The sequence below is a fragment of the Callorhinus ursinus genome, unplaced genomic scaffold (assembly GCF_003265705.2).
Source record: "Callorhinus ursinus isolate GAN/ISIS: 27379988/994484 unplaced genomic scaffold, GSC_fseal_2.0 scaffold4, whole genome shotgun sequence".
Classification (NCBI taxonomy): domain Eukaryota; kingdom Metazoa; phylum Chordata; class Mammalia; order Carnivora; family Otariidae; genus Callorhinus; species Callorhinus ursinus.
In genome coordinates this window covers 94,432,099-94,450,340 of record NW_027397066.1, presented here as the reverse complement: position 1 = coordinate 94,450,340, position 18,242 = coordinate 94,432,099, and positions in this window count along the sequence as shown.

The following is an 18,242-nucleotide window of genomic DNA, read 5'->3' as shown; positions in this document are numbered from 1 at the left end:
GTCTATGGCTTTGTTCTACTCTCCTGCCTGATCACATTCTCTCCCCCCTTTTTTTTTCTTTCTTTCTTTTGTTAAATCCTCTTCTTTCTTTTTTGAAACAACTTCTTATCTTATCAATTCCTTTTATAAAATTTTTTATAATTGTCATCTTTATATTCATATTCCATCTCCTCATCATATCAACCCTTATTTTGTACATATAAGAGTCATTCTTTCTTTAAAATTTTGGGAGGCACTTTGTTCTAACAGACCAAAATACACCCAAAATCTAGTGTGTGGCACTGATCTATGCACCAACGTGATCATATTTGATCATATTCTGTTTTTGTTTTGTTTTGTTCTGTTTTTGTTTGTTTTTATCATTTTCCTTTTGCTTTTCTTTTTCTTTTTTCTTTCTTTCCCTTTCTTTTCCCCTGGTTTCAAGTCTTTTCTGATTTGTTTAGAGTATATTTTCTGGGGACGTTGTGACCCTGTTAGCACTTTGTTCTCTCATGCATCTATTCTCCTCTGGACAAAACGAAAAGACGGAAAAAATCACCTCAACAAAAAGAACAAGAGGTCGTACCGTCTGCCAGGGACCTGCTCAATACGGACATTAGTATGATGTCAGACCTAGAGTTCACAATCATGATTTTAAAGATACTAGCTAGGCTTGAAAAAGCATGGAAGTTATTAGAGAAACCCTTTCTGGAGAAATAAAAGAACTAAAATCTAACCAAGTCAAAATCAAAAAGGCTATTAATGAGGTGCAATCAAAAATGGGGGCACTAACTGCTAGGATAAATGAGGCAGAAGAGAGAATCAGCGATCTAGAAGACCAAATGATGGAAAATAAAGAAGCTGAGAAAAAGAGAGAGAAACAACTACTGGATCACGAAGGCAGAATTCGAGAGATAAGCGCTACCATAAGACAAAACAACATTAAAACAATTGGGATCCCAGAACAGGAAGGGGGGGCAGAAGGTATATTGGAGCAAATTATAACAGAGAACTTCCCTAATGTGGGGAAGGAAATAGGCATCAAAATCCAGGAAGCACAGAGAACCCCTCTCAAAATCAATAAAAATAGGTCAACACCCCAACATCTAATAGTAAAACTTATGAGTTTCAGAGACAAAGAGAAAATCCTGAAAGCAGCTCGGGAGAAGAGATATGTAACCTACAATGGCAGAAACATTAGATTGGCAACAGACCTATCCACAGAGACCTGGCAGGCCAGAAAGGACTGGCATGATATATTCAGAGCACTGAATGAGAAAAATATGCACCCAAGAATACTATATCCATCCAGGCTGTGATTGAAAATAGAAGGAGAGATAAAAAGCTTCCAGGACAAACAAAAACTAAAGGAATTTGCAAACACGAAACCAGCCCTACAAGAAATGTTGAAAGGGGTCCTCTAAGCAAAGAGAGAGCCTAAAAGCAGCATAGATCAGAAAGGAACACAGACAATATACAGGAACAGTCACCTTACAGGCAATACAATGGCACTAAATTCGTATCTTTCAATAGTTACCTTGAATGTAAATGGACTAAATGCCCCAATCAGAAGACACAGGCTATCAGATTGGATTAAAAAACAAGACCCATCGATATGCTGTCTGCAAGAGACTCATTTTAGACCCGAAGACACCCCCAGATTGAAAGGGAGGGGGTGGAAAACCATTTACCATGCTAATGGACACCAAAAGAAAGCTGGGGTGGCAATCCTTATATCAGAAAAATTAAATTTTAAACCAAAGACTGTAATAAGAGATGAAGAAGGACACTATATCCTACTTAAAGGGTCTATCCAACAAGAAGATCTAACAATTGTAAATATCTATGCTCCTAACATGGGAGCAGCCAATTATACAAGCCAATTAATAACAAAAGCAAAGAAACACATCGACAACAATACAATAATAGTGGGGGACTTTAACACCCCTGACAGAAATGGACAGATCATCTAAGCAAAAGATCAACAAGGGAATAAAGACTTTAAATGACACACTGGACCAAATGGACTTCACAGACATATTCAGAACATTCCATCCCAAAGCAACAGAATACACATTCTTCTCTAGTGCCCATTGAACATTCTCCAGAATAGACCACATCCTAGGTCACAAATCAGGTCTCCACTGGTAACAAAAGATTGGGATTATTCCCTGCATATTTTCAGACCACAATTCTTTAAAAACTAGAACTCAATCACAAGAGAAAAGTCGGAAAGATCTCAAATACATGGAGGCTAAAGAGCATCCTACTAAAGAATGAATGGGTCAACCAGGAAATTAAAGAATAATAAAAAAAATTCATGGAAACCAATGAAAATGAAAACACAACGGTTCAAAATCTTTGGGATGTAGCAAAGACAGTCCTAAGAAGAAAGTATATAGCAATACAAGCCTTTCTCGAGAAACAAGAAAGGTCTCAAATACACAACCTAACCCTACACCTAAAGGAGCTAGAGATAAAACAGCAAATAAAGCCTAAACCCAGCAGGAGAAGAGAAATAATAAAGATCAGAGCAGAAATCAATGAACTGGAAACCAAAAGAACAGTAGAACAGATCAACGAAACTAGGAGCTGGTTCTTTGAAAGAATTAACAAGATTGATAAACCCCTGGTCAGACTTATCAAAAAGAAAAGAGAAATGACCCAAATCAACAAAATCATGAATGAAAGAGGAGAGATCACAACCAACACCAAAGAAATACAAACAATTATAAGAACATATTATGAGTAACTGCATGCTAGCAAATTAGATAACCTGGAAGAAATGAGTGCATTCCTAGAGATGTATCAACTACCAAAATTGAACCAGGAAGAAACAGAAAACCTGAACAGACCTATAACCACTAAGGAAATTGAAGCAGTCATCAAAAATCTCCCAAGAAACAAAAGCCCAGGGCCAGATGGCTTCCCAGGGGAATTCTACCAAACATTAAAAGAAGAATTAATACCTATTCTTCTGAAACTGTTCCAAAAAATAGGAATGGAAGGAAAACTTCCAAACTCTTTTTATGAGGCCACCATTACCTTGATCCCAAAACCAGACAAAGACCCCATCAAAAAGGAGAATTACAGACCAATATTCTTGATGAACATGGATGCAAAAATTCTCACCAAAATACTAGCCATTAGGATCCAACAGTACATTAAAAGGATTATTCACCACGACCAAGTGAGATTTATCCCTGGGCTGCAAGGTTGGTTCAACATCCACAAATCAATCAACATGATAAAATACATTAACAAAAGAAAGAACTAGAATCATATGATCCTCTCAATAGATGCAGAAAAAGCATTTGACAAAGTACAGCATCCTTTCTTGATCAAAACTCTTCAGAGTATAGGGATAGAGGGTACATACCTCAATATCATAAAAGCCATCTATGAACAACCTACAGCGAATATCATTCTCAATGGGGAAAAACTGAGAGCTTTCCCCCTAAGGTCAGGAATGCAGCAGGGATGTCCACTATCACCACTGCTATTCAACACAGTACTAGAAGTCCTAGCCACAGCAATCAGACAACAAAAAGAAATCAAAAGCATCCAAATCGACAAAGAAGTCAAGCTCTCACTGTTTGCAGATGATATGATACTTTATGTCGAAAACCCAAAAGACTCCATCCCAAAACTGCTAGAACTCATACAGGAATTCAGTAAAGTGGCAGGATATAAAATCAATTGCACAGAAATCAGTGGCATTCCTATACACCAACAACAAGACAAAAGAGAGAGAAATTAAGGAATCGATCCCATTTACAATTGCACCCAAAACTATAAGATACCTAGGAATAAATGTAATCAAAGAGGCAAAGGATCTGTACTCAGAAAACCATAAAATACTCATGAAAGAAATTGAGGAAGACACAAAAAAATGGAAAAACGTTCCATGCTGATGGATTGGAAGAACAAACATTGTGAAGATGTCAATGCTACCTAGAGCAATCTACACATTCAATGCAATGCCCATCAAAATACCATCCATTTTTTTCAAAGAAATGAACAAATAATCCTAAAATTTGTATGGAACCAGAAGAGACCCCGAATAGCCAGAGGAATGTTGAAAAAGAAAAGCAGAGCTGGCGGCATCGCAATTCCGGACTTCCAGCTCTATTACAAAGCTGTCATCATCAAGACAGTATGGTACTGGCACAAAAACAGACACATCGATCAATGGAACAGAATAGAGGAGCCCAGAAATGGACCCTCAACTCTATGGTCAACTAATCTTTAACAAAGCAGGAAAGAATGTCCAATGGAAAAGACAGTCTCTTCAACAAATGGTATTGGGAAAATTGGACAGCCACATGCAGAAGAATGAAACTGGACCATTTCCTTACGCCACACACAAATATAGACTCAAAATGGTTGAAAGACCTAAATGTGAGACAGGAGTCCATCAAAATCCTAAAGGAGAACACAGGCAGCAACCTCTTCGATCTTAGCCGCAGCAACAGCTTCGTAGAAACATCGCCAAAGGCAAGGGAAGCAAGGGCAAAAATGAACTATTGGGATTTCATCAAGATAAAATCTTTTGCACAGCAAAAGAAACAGTCCACAAACCCAAAAGACAACCAACAGAATGGGAGAAGATATTTGCAAATGACATATCAGATAAAGGGCTAGTATCCAAAATCTATAAAGAACTTCTCAAACTCAACACCCAAAGAACAAATAATCCAATCAAGAAATGGGCAGACGACATGAACAGACATTTTTCCAAAGAAGACATCCAAATGGCCAACAGACACATGAAAAAGTGCTCAACATCACTCGGCATCAGGGAAATCCAAATCAAAACCTCAATGAGATACCACCTCACACCAGTCAGAATGGCTAAAATTAGAAGTCAGGAAATGACAGATGTTGGCAGGGATGCGGAGAAAGGGGAACCCTCCTACACTGGTGGTGGGAATGCAAGCTGGTGCAGCCACTCTGGAAAACAGTATGGAGCTTTTTCCAAAAAGTTGAAAATAGAGCTACCATACGACCCAGCAATTACACTACTCGGTATTTACCCCAAAGATACAAATGTAGGGATCCGAAGGGGTACGTGCACCCCAATGTTTATAGCAGCAATGTCCACAATAGCCAAACTGTGGAAAGAGCCAAGATGTCCATCGACAGATGAATGGATAAAGAAGAATGGAATATTATGCAGCCATCAAAAGGAATGGGATCTTGCCATTTGCAATGACGTGGATGGAACTGGAGGGTGTTATGCTGAGTGAAATAAGTCAATCAGAGATAGACTTGTATCATACGACCTCACTGATATGAGGAATTCTTAATCTCAGGAAACAAACGGAGGGTTGCTGGAGTGGTGGGGGGTGTGAGGGATGGGGTGGCTGGGTGATAGACATTGGGGAGGGTATGTGCTATGGTGACGCTGTGAAGTGTGCAAGACTGTTGAATCACAGATGTGTTACGCTGAAACTAATAATGCAATATATGTCAAGAAAAAAAAAAGAAGAAGATAGCAGGAGGGGAAGAATGAAGGGTGGAAAATCGGAAGGAGAGACAAACCATGAGAGACAATGGACTCTGAAAAACAAACTGAGGGTTCTAGAGGGGAGGGGGATGGGGGGATGGGTTAGCCTGGTGATGGGTATTAAAGAGGGCACATTCTCCGTGGAGCACTGGGTATTATACACAAACAATGAATCATGGCACACTACATTCAAAACTAATGATGTAATGTGTGAGTAACATAACAATAAAAAACTTAAAGAAAAAAAAACTACAGAACTGTACTTTCCAACAAGTATATATGGAGTTTTGATGACCTACTCGGCCCTCCACTGAGTTCTCTAGGATTGAAAACTACAGCAAAAGCCACAGATGAATTCTCCTAACCCTTTCAAGAAATAAGACTAAACATTTACACTGTGTGATTTCAACATCTTTAATATGTGCCTTTGAATGCTAGCTTTTACATTGTCACTAAAAAGGTGCCAAACCTTTTACTTGTAAACTTTTTTAAGGTTTATTTATTTAAGAGAGAGAGGGAGAGAGCACACGTGCCCGCCAGCGGGAAGAGGGGCAAAGGGAGAGAATCCTCAAGCCGACTCCTGGCTTAGTGGGGAGCCCTACATGTGGCTCGATCCCAGGACCCTAAGATCATGATCTGACCCAAAATCAAGTCAGATGCTTAACCGACTGAGCCACTCAGGCGCCCCTGCTTGTAAATTTTTAATTTTAATTTTATAAAGTATGTCGAGTGCCTATTTTCCCTGCAAACTTTGCCTGGCTAGCCTACTCAGGTCTCAAGTTTCTATTCCTTGGAAAATATCCTGGGAGACCTTGTTGAGTTTCGTTGCCCATCTCTGTTATATTCCTATATATCCCCTATCCTGGTCTTTATACTACTTTATTGTAATTACTTAGTCGTCTCTATTCTCTGCTAAATGGTAAGTTCTATAATGACAGGGAATGATACATCATGGGGAAAATTGCGAGTTAATAATAGTAGATATACTTTCAGAATTCTGTTGCTTGAAATGTGCATATTAGTTTACAGATAGTAACTATAAGTACAAGTCTTTCCCTGTACTGGAGGCATATAAGTTGAAAACCACTGATCTATAATATAGTCAGAAATTTTCCTTAAAAGAAATCAGGGTACTATCCTGCTATATAATACAAATTAAAATTTAATACCTAACATTTGTTCACACACTTATCTGAGGCTATATGCTAAGCAGTTTACTTCATATCGAATTTACTTCCCACAAGTCCAAGACATTAACACTGTTCCCATTTTATACCTAGCGTAAATTAATTTTATCAAGGATAAGTAACCAAAGATCACATAGCTATTAAGTGATAGGGTCAGGAACTAAATTAGGGCAATCTACCAGTCCCAGCACTTATCTACCATGCAGTACTTACCACTATGCTATCTGCCCTACCTTGTCACTGTATTACCTTGTCTCCAAGCTTCAAACAACCTTTCTTTGCTGTGATTTGTGATTCTGAGGCTGAGAAGCCACATTTCAGCTCCTCCAGCTGGGCCTATGTTAGGCTTTGAAAAGAGGGGGCGCGAGAGGGCGACTGCAAGGCTGGAGGAGGGAGGGAGATGGGGCGTGTTCTTTTCTGGCTGCTTCCTGCGGGCTCCCAGTAGGCTTCTTGTCTGCTTGTGGGTGCCATGGGCAATAGACTTGTGTGTTTCCTCGCTCCAGCAGCAGAAGTCCTTTCTCTAGATGCAGGAGAATCAAGTTTGCAGTAGTCCCACACTTGCAGAACCAGCTTCATTGAACTCCTCTCCTCAGGGTGTGTGCCTCCCTGTCCATGGGTCCCTTCCCCTTGTCAGTAACTCTCTCTCTGTTCCCCCAGTATTGAAGATGGCGGCTGTTTCCTGCACTTGCAACCTCCGAGAAAACGAGAATTCTCCTTCATGGACCTAAATAACAACTTTATGCTTTGGTAACATTCAAGCTACTGGTGTTCTCTCTTCTGACTGGATCTTGACCCATTAAGGTCATGCATACAGCTCTTAACTTGACAATCAGGAACTAGAGTTTGGGCCAGTCTACCAGCCACTGCTCTTCTCTACTGTGAACTACTCTTAGCACCATGCTAGCCTATATGAAATGTATGAACTTGTCATCATTTTCTAAATAATAATAATAAAAGAAGAGCAAAGAAAAAAATTAACAAAACAAAATCAAGTTCAAAGCTTAGAAACTGTCAAATTGGAATCTGTTAGTCATGCAATCACATGGACTTCTTTAAATAAATCTTTTCACTATCTAATACAGATAGGTATATAATTTGCAAGCTGCCTGACCATCCATCCATCTAGATAGAGAGAGAGCTATATTATATAGCTAATCTTAATTACACAGCTAAATAAAACTAGAAAACACTAACTAGTCCAGCTCCTGACTTGGGCTTTCAGGTATTTGATGGAGTCAAGAATCATATCACGTCTAAAATGGACAATTAGCCTGTTGCTCTTTTTTCCTATACAGAACGAATGCTGTAGGGAAATCTGTGAGTATATCTGGTATTTCCATGTTTGAAGTTACCATACTGTTGCCACTCCTGTCGTTATTGTCTCCACATGATTCTAACTATGAGTTTAAGTGGATTTTACTTCAAGTTCTCATATTTGGAAAATGTTTCACAATATTTATGGCCTTAATTCAATCATCAAATATTTTAATCACTTATACTCTAGATACAGAATCAAGTTCTAGTTGTACGATGGCTAACTAGACCGAACATGCAGTTCCAGCACGGCCCCACGATTGAGCAGGTTACATATATGTGAAACAAATGGGTATTTCATAAAAAGTATTTAATATTTAATTTTGGGCCATTTGTTTCTGAGTTGTTTGGGGGTCCTGGTGAAAATAAGACAATGTCTTTAATATACAACTAGATGATACTAATCAAAATTTTGAGATTTTTTTTAAAAATGGATTCATTATTTCAAATTCATGAATTACACAGAAAACTCAGCAGGATCATGGAGCTACAAAGTGACTTATGTGCTGATAACCTTACTTTCCCTGATTTTAGGCCAGGCCCCCAAACTTAAATGTCTATCCATAACCAACTGTATTTTTGGAGTAATAGGGTGCATTGACTCATAAGTAGTATCCACCTTTCATACGTACAGCTCTTTCAAGTCACAAATTAAATACTTTCAAAAGCTTTCTTCAGTATTACTACAGAAGGGCTTAGTTCCACTCTGCGAAAGGGGCTGTAGCTGGGAGGAAATGAGAGCAGGATTAATACCTGCTCTTGAGCTCCTACCATTTACTGTTGTCTCTTGCACTCCACTCCAGGCAAGTTTTAATACTACAGACTGCGACTTTTGCTGTACTCAGGAATCGCTCAGGAAGCTTGTTAGAATGACACATTTCTGAGCTCCACCTTCAGGTCTAGGGTGTGGCTCAAGAATTTGCATTTTCAGTTTGGTTGAGAAACTCTAACGCGGCAGAATCCTTGCTTTGAAGATCTGCTAGGTGCACCAGAGTAAGAGTGAATCAGAAGATAGGCGTGATACGGAGTCACGTATATATATACATAAAATATAATGTAAATTAAATCCACATGGGTTCTTAAGATATCTTGGAAAGGTGATCAGCATCTGATCATTGTTCTCCGAACTTGCCTGGTGATTGGAATCATCTGGGGACCTTTGTAAAGCAGTTCATTCCTAGCTTTGTCTCCCAGATCAGTGGTCCCCAACTTCATCTGCCCCACAGAATCACCCAGGGAACATCTAAAAATCCAGATATCCACAGACTGAATCAAAATCTCTAGGGCTCAACTGGGGCATGAGTTAGTTTTAATTTTTTCTTGAGATATAATTGATACATAACATTACATTAGTTTCAGGTATACAGCATGATTCAATACTTGTATATCTTGCAAAATGATCAGCACAATAAGTCTAGTTAACATCCATCCTCACACATAGTTACAATTTTTTTTCTTGTGATAAAAACTTTTTTTTTTTAAGATTTACTTATTTATTTGAGAGAGTACCACGAGAGACAGGGAAGAGAGGGAGAAGCAGACTCCCCCTTGAGCAGGGGGCCCGATGTGGAACTCATCCCAGGACCCTGAGATCATGACCTGAGCTGAAGGCAGGCTCTCAACCAACTGAGCCACCCAGGCGTCCCAAAAACTTTGAAGATTTATTTGCTTAGCAACTTCAAAAAACACAATGCAGCGTTATTAACTACAGTCATCAGAACATACACCACATTACATCCCCATGACATATTTACTTTATAACTGGAAGTACTTTTGACCACCTTCTCTCATATTGCCCACCAATTCCCACCTATCTCTCCCACCCCCACACACTTCTCTGACAACCACCAATCTGTTCTACCTGTGTTTTCTGTTTGGGAGAGTTGTTGTTCTTTTGTTTTTTAGATTCCACTTATTTATGAAAGCATACATACTTGTCTTTTTCTGTCTGACTTTTTCATGGCCATAAGTATTTTTTAAAGCTCCCTTGTGATTTCAGTGTATAACCAATGTTTGAGTGACTATGCTAGAGAATAATTCTGGTGGTGACCAAGAATCAGAATTTTTAGCAACTGCTCCAGGTAATTCTTCTGAACACAAAGTGTGTAAGTTATTAAATTTGATATACAAGGAGCTATTTCGAGTTATTTAAAGAAAGAACTATCCACATTTGACCAACTTTATAATATACAGTGACAAAAGGTTAGTTTCTCTTTATTTGGAATTGATGATTCCTACATTTTTTAGCTCAGACTGCTTACCTGTGTCACCAACAACTGCATTACATATACACACACATGCACACACATAAGCATACACATACACTGTAGATTTGTACTCTTATATTGTGAAGTAAGAGCTAAACACACAGATGACATGTCATCACCTTAAAAAGATTTACTGCTACTTTACTAATGTAATGAAATATTACTTCCCTTATGGGTGATTTTCAGGGTGTAATGTTAACATTGCTTTCCCTGGCTTAAATTTACTATTCATCTTCATCAAGTCCTTTAAAAGTCAAAGTGGAGTGACTTGTTCCCAAGAAGAAAAAGTTCTACCCCACCTTCCATAAACTGGAATACAATGTATGTTCCACTGAGTACAGCAGAACTGAGAGGTTATGTCTTAAACCCCATCCAAGAGGGTGGGACGTTGCTTGCTAAAATATTTCAGTGATATCCTACAACACAGACACCAGTATGGGGCTGTTGCTTGATTCCAGGAAATCTTAACTGTGATTGCCTCCATCAAGTTCTGCCTTCACCTCAAAGAATCTTAAGACCTTAAATCTGAGCTGGACAACAAAGACCTCTGTCCTAGTTCAACTCTCATATTTGAAATAAAAGGCAACTAATGAACAAATAAATGCACTGATTTGCCTCAAGTCTTACGGGGAGTTAATACCTGATTTCCTGACTCTGCCCAGGACTTTTTAAAAACCCCCACAGTGGTTGTCTTCTCTTCCAACCCATTCATCTTTAGGCTACTTGTTCTTGAACACTCTAAACTGTCCTAGTTTAGGGGGATCTAACACCCCCTCTGAGAAGTAAAAAATCAAACATAATACTGTGCTAAGTGGATGGAGCTTTTGTTATAATTCAGAAGAGTTTAAAAATTCTTCCTTCTGTGCCTTTTGAATAGCTTTTCTATCTTTCCATTCCCTTGAGTCTTTTAGGGGTAAGAGCAGGGATTGAGTCAGAAAGTAAGACATGAGCAACTTATTAAGCTGCATTTCCAGCCTTCGATAAAGAGATTTCACATAACACTGTATGTTAACTACACTAAAATTAAAATTAAAAAAAAAAGACATTTCACTTTCATTTTGACCCTGTTTCCTTATTCCTGCTAATCTGGCTTCCACCATAGCCTCTGTGATGTAAGGACCTTATGAACAGAGTACATGTTTGTGAGAATGGCCTGGTTTTTAATCTAGCCAAGAATTTTCCAAATGGCATGTATTCTTTGGTATCCTAGAGTTCTCTATGGGAAATTAAAATTAATTTTAGTGCATTCTGCATTTTTTGGAAGACAACCTTTTATCCTACTACCAGCATTTGCGGTTGTATTCATAGGTGTGTTCTCATGAATTGAAGGCCAAATAACACAGAATGCTATAGTAAGAGAAGTTTTGCAGTAGTTCAAGTAAAGAAAAATAGGAGGGTAAGTGATTCATTGTAGAACACATGGTAGGACAGACTCCGTGGCAGTCAGATTGCACTTTTACTAAAATTGGTATTTTGTTGGCTTGGATCCACTTCTTTGTGCAAAACAATTCAGAATAGTGTAAGTGGTAGCACAATAGCTCATTCCAGGAAATCTTACCTAAAATTTTCCTCTATCATGTTATGCAATCATCTTGCAGAATTAATTCACCTGTAAGTGAAGTAATAAAAGGCCAAAAAGTAATTTTTTGTTCCCCTTTCCAGCAATCGCTAGATAAGATACTTTATTCCAACAGATTTAATAATTGTCATGATACTTATCTTTAAATGAGTAAGAGTCCTATAAAGTTATCGAATGATATCTCATTAAATTATCATTTGTATATTGCTTGAGGTCAGTTTGAGTATGAGATACAATTATACAGACTTAAGTAATGATGATGGAATAAACCTTCCTGGTCAAAAGTTTAAGCTCTAGAGTTAGGATGCCTCGATCTAAATCTTAGTTCTCTATAGAGTCTGGATCATTTTACTAGACAAGTTACTGACCATGTGTCTCTTAATTGCCTGATCTGTAAAATGATAACAACAATGTCTACTTCATAGGGTGGTTGTGCAGATTAAATTAGTGACACATGAAAAACACTTAGAATAGTGTTTGATATATAGTAAATGCTCAAAAAATGTGGTAGTAGTAGTAGTATTGAAGTTAAAGTATGGAAACATTTAAAACTGATTTTACATCTTTCTACCAGTTCTACCATAAATCCAACACTAGAGATTTAGGTTCAATAAAACAGCATTATCTTTCACATCAAAGATACCTGTATTTAATTTAATTTAATGGGTAAAGAAGGTGCTGGCTTTGGAGATAAGCAAGCATGTTAGAGATGGTCAATATGTGTCAGGTTGAGTAAAGAGCATAAAGAGAAGTATTAAGAAACAAATATTCATGCTAGTTTGATTTGAATGGGACACAAGATTATATAGTACAAGATAGAATTGAAAAGGTAGTTTGTGTTTTCATTCATTTATTTAATACATATTTAGTGAATATTAAGTAAGTACCTAGCATTGGGAATTTTTTAAAAAATATTTTATTTATTTATTTGACAGAGAGAGAGAGCTGGAGAGAGCAAGAGAGAGAAAATGAGCAGGGGGAGGGACAGAGGGAAAGGGGGGAGAGGGAGAAGCAGACTCCCCACTGAGCAGGGAGCCCAACCCTGAGGTCATGAGCCAAGCTGAAAGCAGATGCTTAATCAACTGAGCCATCCAGGGTCCCAAAATTGGGAGTTTAAAAACAGGAGTACTGCTTGTCTACTAAGCATATAAACATATATAAACATATCATTACATGTATTCCCAGTGTTTGTGGGACTCAAGAGGAAATGAGCTATGAGAGTGCCAGATAAGCCTCCTCAAAAAGGGTCATTTGTCAGATTGGTCTTGTAGGTTAGAAAGTTTCTTTCCTATGTGAAACAGGGGTGGAAAGTACATCAGGTCGCAGAAAAATAGGAGGGAGAGAGAGAGAGAGAGAGAGCTCTATGTTATCTTTACTTATAAAGACCTCTTTTAACATTAATTATTCTGTAAAGGCCCTGTCTCCAAAAAAGGCAAATCGGGGGTTAGGCTTCAACATAGGAGTCTGGGGAAGAGAACACAGTCTATAACAGATGGGTGAGGCTTTTAAAGAAACACGGACAGGAAGGGAAAATGAGTAAAGGAATGTAAGAGAATAAAGAATAATGAAGTTGCATCATTCTTTTGGTGTTTAACTTAGGCAAATTAGTGAGGAGGGCTGAGTTACAGCTTTAAGGCTGTGAAATAAATTCAGAGGAGTTGCTATTTAATTATGGAATTATCTATGCATTGTTTCTTAAATTTATCAGATAAGAATCAACTAGAATATTATTTTAAAATACAGATTTCCTTGGAGATTCTGTGTCTCTTGATCTGGGTTGGGGTTCTAAAATTTTTAACAAGCCTCTTGAGAGATTTCTGTAACTTCCAGATGTAATACACTAGAAAACAGGGAGTTAACTACAAATAAAAGGATTGGAAGATAACAGTGAGGACTCAACATAAAGATAACCTAATCACACAATTTTCATAAAGATTATTCATAGCCAAAGGACAAGTGCATTTGGTTGAGTGTATCTTTTTTTTTCAAAGATTTTATTTATTTATTTGAGAGAGAGAGCACGAGAAGGGGGAGAGGGAGAGGAAGCAGACTCCCTGCCAAGCAGGGAGCCCGATGCAGGGCTCGATCCCAGGACCCTGGGATCATGACCTGAGCCGAAGGCAGCCACCAAACCGACTGAGCCACCCAGGTGCCCTGGTTGAGTGTATCTTGAACTAAGGATTGGCAGAAAGGTTGGGCTCAGGTCAAGGGCAAAGGGAATCTGAGGTGTTTGTAAGTGTGCAGTTGAAATGTTGATCCAAGCATTGCAGGCTGAATAGGGATATAGGAGTGACGCCAAGAAGGAAGAATAGGCTTGGGCAAGGAAGAAAGATTAAGGGGCTATTGTCCTGAAAAATAATGAGGGTTGTGTTTACTGGGAGACTTAAAAGAGCAGGAGGCTATATTAAAAGATTTCAGAGGTCAAGATTTCAGCAGTATAGTGGATTATGAATTTGTGTAGATATGAATGCCATGAAAAATAGCATAGCAGTTCGTTACTTCCTTCAAACCCGTAATCAGTAATGCTGTCAAGGTGTTCTTTTTTAAATGAAAGCTGGGCGCCTGGGTGGCTCAGTTGGTTGAGCAACTGCCTTCGGCTCAGGTCATGATCCTGGAGTTCCAGGATCAAGTCCCGCATCAGGCTCCCTGCTCAGCGGGGAGTCTGCTTCTCCCTCTGACCCTCCCTCCTCGTGCTCTCATTCTCTCTCTCAAATAAATAAATAAATAAATAAATAATCTTTAAAAAAAAAAGAAAGCTGGATCATACTTCTGTGTCAAACACTCTCCTAACTCCCCACTGTCTAAGGTAATTCCAAAACCCTTCCCATGGCATTTGAGATCCACTGCTGCCTGCAAATATTGCATACCATCAACACCATGCTGCCCATATACATCCATGAAAACATTCCTTCATGTTTTGCTTTTGATTGTGTAGTTCCCTCTGCCAAGTCTTCCTGGTAAAACAGCAAATCCATTTTTTTTTTTAAACTTCTTCAGGAAGGTTTTTGTAAAACATTCCTCCTTCCTATGCCCAACACACGTTAGTTCATCTTTTCCTCCACTATTCCATGTTTACACCATGCACAGGATTTGTTGTTGATGTTAACGCCAGAAGGTAAGTAAGGGTCATGAACCAAATACCTGCAGAGGGTGTAAGTTTGATATAAATGCCACAAATAGGTAGGATGAAAGACAGTGCATGCTCAGGTGCTGTGTTGTAACTAAGTATGACACCTACTAGTTAAACTGCCTTTAAAAACTTGCTGGTATAACAAAAGAATCAAACGAAATACATCCAAAGCACGTATCATCCTCTTCTGCTACATGGGTCACAACACAACTGAAATGAGAGGTCAGCATTGAGAGGTAACAAATAAGAAAAGCAATTTAAATTTCAGGTGGAAGGCAATTATATGGATAAATAGTGTAATGACATGACTAATTCAGTATTTTAGGATTACAGTACCTAGATGATTCCCTGCTACATGTGTCTCTTAGTCAAAAAGGCTCAAAATAAATGAGTGACTCAGAATTGTTACCCAGCAAGGAGCTGATAGAATGAACTTCGTTTGAACTGGGGTGTAGAGACCTAGAGAGTCCAGCTGTCACTTTGTCAGCTCTCCCATCATCTTGGCCGTGTGATTTTCCCCAAAGTTACAAGCCTTCTTTAGTGATTTATTTATCAGTCTGTGGACTGCTTGGAGTCAGCTTTGAAGAGAGATCTTTAAGAGCTTGTCAGTGGAAGCAGGTTTTACAAGAGTTCCTTCAGCTATGTCAACGAAAGACAGCTTTATTTATCTATATTTTGATGGCTCACAAATCTCTATATCCAACCAACATTTCTCTAGTGAGCGTCAGAGATATATATCCAACTTCCTCCCGGACATCTCTTAGATGACACCACAGGTATCTTAAACGTAATATGCTTAGAAATGAACCTATCATTTACCCCTTCATCACCAAAAATGAAGACAAAACATTGCTTTTCTTCATGATTCACTTAGCTGCCCAATGCAGAACCTATGAGTCATTTTGGAGAACTCCATTATTCTTCTGCTCCTTATCTAACCAAATGCCAACTCTTAGTCTATCTTCCTAACTTTCCCTCAAGTCCACCCCCAATGGCATAATTCCAGTTTGCTCAGGTAACTCACAGACTGACTTCTGTTCTTTTCCAATCTATTCATTTTTTAAAAAAGGTTTAATTAATCTATTTATTTGAGAGACAGAGAGCACGAGTGGGGGTGGAAGGGTAAAGGGAGAAGGAGAAGCAGACTCCCCGCCAAGCAGGGAGCCCCACGTGGAGTTCAATCCCAGGACCCCAGGATCATGACCTGAGCCGAAGGCAGACACTTGGACTGAGCCACCCAGGACCCCCTTCCAATCTATTCTTTACACTGCAGTCAAAATAAGCTTTCTAAAATGCAAATTGTAGCTTAAAGCACTTTCTTTTACTATGTTTAGATGAAGGGAAGAACTCCTTAACATGGTCAAGAAAGGGGCTCCTGGGTGGCTCAGTCGGTTAAGTGCCTGCCTTCAGCTCAGGTCATGATCCCAGGGTCCTGGGATAGAGCCCCACACTGAGGGGGGGGAGGGTCCCTGCTCAGCGGGGAGCCTCCCTGCTCAGCAGGGAGCCTGCTTCTTCCTCTCCCTCAGCTGCTCCTCCTGCTTGTGCTCTCTTGCTCTTTCTGTCAAATAAATAAATAAAATCTTTAAAAAATATATGGTCAAGAAAGTCTTGCTTAGATTCTTGGCTACCAATCTGGCGTCTTTTCTGCTATTCCTTCCTTCAGCCCCCAGACATTTTTTTGATTCAACAAATATTGATTAAGTGCTTAATATATGCCAAAAGGTTGGGTGAACAAAACAGGCAATGGAAAGATAGAACATTTTTTAATCAAATAAATATAGAATTACACACTGTGTTAAGTGCTATGTAAGAAAAGTAGAGGACACACTGAAAGAGTATTAAAAAAACATCCATTTAGACTGGTTATCCAGGGACCCGATCTTGACACTCCAGCCATAGCTTTCCTGAAAAAAGCTGTTTTCGTACCCGTGGGACTCTTCCTTCTCCATCGATTCACTCACTACCACCTCCTAATCTATGTCTCAGCCTATATGGTACTTCTTCCAAGAAGCCAGCTCGGAGACCCAAAGCCTGGGCTGGGTACTTCTCTGCCCCCTGCAGTTTTCTTATCATTTGTATTATACTTGTACAGCTTTCCTTGTTCAGTGATACAGGGACTTTGTTTTTTTCACTTTGGATCCATAACTTCTAGCACAGTGGCTATTAGAGTGGGTCTTCAACAAATATCCCTTGGATCAATAAATGGAAGAATACTGCTGCTACTGACAGAATCAAAGAAAATTCTAGTTAACCAATGTTCATGAAACATTCTGCCAATTACTACTGCCCCCAAAAGATTAAATCTTATAATCTTTCTCTTGTCTAACTTACCCAAAGATCGACCCCATTTGTATTAATTATATGACATATGGTGCCTGACAAGTTCAAGAGGGTAGAAGACTACAAGTTGTATAAATGGATGCATGTGAAGGAGTATTCACTTGGGAACTATATCTCTATTATAAATATAGTCTTATTCTGTCTTCAGCTCTTTTATCTCCTGGCAGCCATCTTCAACCTCACCCTATCCATCAGGGATTGGCAGTTTAAGTCCTCATCAGTTGTTTGATCTCACATTAACCAACCTGAAATGTTGCAATAAAAATCCACTACAAACCTGACATATTAGACAGGAAACACAGGTAACTTTGTGAAACATCATTTGTAAACTGTTGAGGAGGCATTATAGGCCTATAATTATATAGGCATCTCTATAATTAGAGACAGGTGGGAAAATTTTGAAGTCTGCATCATAAATGGGCTAATGGGTGACATTGATTCTTTGAAAATTAGATGAAATTCATAACTTAATGACTTCATTTCTGAATCCATGTGTGTCTTAAGTAGATTATCTGATGTAAATCATGTTAGCTATTGACAAGAGACTAAACAAATTCACACAAATCAGCCAGTTTCCATGCCCTTAACATCACTTTTTGGTTTACTGGGTTTGGTGGGCCCTGGGCTGCCTAGTGATCTGTAGCCTTGGCAATCTCCCAGACCACTGTGGAACAATGCAATTGATGACCCCGACTCTTTTGGCCTTTCCTCCTGAGCAGAAGATCCAGCTCAGATATATGATGAGGTTAGGAGAAATGACCTACCATTTCATCTTGCCCTACTGTCAATGCATAGAAGACCTGTGATGGAGCTCACAGAGTTCTGATAATGCACATAATTTCTTGCTAAGGAAAGTGTGAGAAAAAAAAATGTGACAAGGTAAGGGCACCTGGGTGGCTCAGTTGGTTAAGCATCCAACTCGGTTTTGGCTCAGGTC